This window comes from Myxine glutinosa, chromosome 2 (genome assembly GCF_964187855.1).
Source record: "Myxine glutinosa chromosome 2, kmMyxGlut1.1, whole genome shotgun sequence".
NCBI lineage: Eukaryota > Metazoa > Chordata > Myxini > Myxiniformes > Myxinidae > Myxine > Myxine glutinosa.
In genome coordinates, this window is record NC_136262.1 from 20,365,248 (window position 1) to 20,367,674 (window position 2,427).

At 38.0% G+C, this 2,427-nt stretch overlaps 1 non-coding gene across 1 annotated transcript; it reads left to right on the top strand.

Annotated features, from left to right (window-relative positions):
• Positions 1-947: 947 nt before the first annotated feature.
• Positions 948-1,021, top strand: TRNAT-AGU (transfer RNA threonine (anticodon AGU)). The gene has a single exon. It is a non-coding gene; the product is annotated as a tRNA-Thr (tRNA).
• Positions 1,022-2,427: the final 1,406 nt, after the last annotated feature.

The window sequence follows — 2,427 nt, forward strand, 5'->3', positions numbered from 1 at the left end:
GCATATTAGAAAAAAGGTGGGTTCCATTTTTTTGGGGGGAGCACCCTATATTTCTTCATAACTTTGAGTTAAAGAACATTCCCAGGAGTTGAGAAGCTTTTCCTCTTCCACAGGAAAGCATATTCAGAGCAGATTGGCACAAAGTTTACACCTTGGCAGAAGCAAAGATCTAAGGATTTATTTTTTGCTTCAGGCCTAATGAAAGCAACCTTCAGCATTACAATAAAACTTTTCTTTGAAATTAAAGCCCTTAATTTGCAGTTTCTCCATCACAACTTAGTTAATTTCCAAAGTGCCGTAATTTAACTTTAACCACATCATAGATCCATGGTAATGGAAATTATCCATTAGGTCATCTAGATTGGACATTGCTTGGCTAATTTATGTGAAAACAATCCCAAACGCGTTCTCCTGAGGGTTCTTTCAAACAAAATTCCTATGGGAACACAGGCTAAGAATTGAAGGAAGTGGTGCTGATGGGCCTGATTGGAGTTGCTTCACTCAAAAACAATTTGTGGAAATAAGGTTCCAAAACTCCTTTTGCCATTCATTCCCACTCCACGTACTGATCCAATAACACACCTTCCCGATACCTGGAACTTGATTGATGAGTGATGGCAAACGGCATATCTATCTGAGCTTCTATCACTGAATATCGTAGTTGGATTGGTGCTTTGCATCACAAAGTACTCCGTCCCTTGGATAGACGTTAAGATGGGTGTCCTGCCTGCGAGCATAGATTAGTATTGACTTTAAGGATCCCACGATGTCCTTCACGAAGAGTAGGCGAGTTATCGCTGGCAATTTAAACAAATTACAAAATGTGCAGTACTGTTCATAAGTGCTTCAAAAGCACTCATCCCACTCAAACATAGACACGTCATGAACGTGTTTAGCAAGGATTAATCTCTTTTGAGATGATGCAACTTGCCGTGAGCGGTGTACCTGGCGTCGTGGCTTAGTTGGTTAAAGCGCCTGTCTAGTAAACAGGAGATCCTGGGTTCGAATCCCAGCGGTGCCTTTTTTTTTTTCCACACTCGGTCTTGTCATGGTTGGAGCGTCCGCTCTGAGACTGTGAAGTCGGTGGTTCAAATCCCATCCGAGTCATACTAAAAACCTTTAAAATGGTACGTTCTGCTTGCTTGATGCTGAACATTTATAGATGGCAAACATATCGCAGGCTTGATAGGCCTAATAACCTTCTGTGTTGAACTTCCTTGGAAAGGAAGTATTGTTTTGGCTCACCTGGACTTCAGTCAGGTGAGCTTATCTGATCGAGCAGTGTCCGTAGGTAAGTGAGTCCATCAGTCAGTCAGTGAGTCCGTAAACACTTCAGTCATTATCTCTTCAACCCAAAACACGATTTTGATGAAACTTGGCCACAAACTGCATATCTGATGGCCAATGAAGGTGTATTGACCTGACCGTATCAAAATCTGTGCTTATTAACGGGTTAGGCCTAAACACTAAAAAATATTCCTGCCCAAACCTACAGGGGGCGTTACATCAGCAGCACAGCCATGCCCTCAGCCGAAAACATCACCGGTAATCTGAAAAACATTACATGTAATATGTAAAAACATGACCAGTAATCTGTAAAAACATGACATGTAATATGTAAAAACATGACCAGTAATCTGTAAAAACATGACATGTAATATGTAAAAACATGACCAGTAATCGGTAAAAACATGACATGTAATATGTAAAAACATGACATGTAACATGTAAAAACATGGCATGTAACCTGTAAAAACATGGCATGTAACCTGTAAAAACATGGCATGTAACCTGTAAAAACATGACCTGTAACCTGTAAAAACATGACCTGTAACATGTAAAAACATGACATGTAACATGTAAAAGCATGACCTGTAACGTAAAAATATGACCAGTAATCTGTAAAAACATGACCGGTAATCTGTAAAAACATTACATGTAACATGTAAAAACATGACCAGTAATCTGTAAAAACATGACATGTAATATGTAAAAACATGACCAGTAATCTGTAAAAACATGACATGTAATATGTAAAAACATGACCAGTAATCTGTAAAAACATGACATGTAATATGTAAAAACATGACCAGTAATCGGTAAAAACATGACATGTAATATGTAAAAACATGACATGTAACATGTAAAAACATGGCATGTAACCTGTAAAAACATGGCATGTAACCTGTAAAAACATGACCTGTAACATGTAAAAACATGGCATGTAACCTGTAAAAACATGACCTGTAACATGTAAAAACATGACATGTAACATGTAAAAGCATGACCTGTAACGTAAAAATATGACCAGTAATCTGTAAAAACATGACCGGTAATCTGTAAAAACATTACATGTAACATGTAAAAACATGACATGTAACATGTAAAAACATGGCATGTAACCTGTAAAAACATGGCATGTAACCT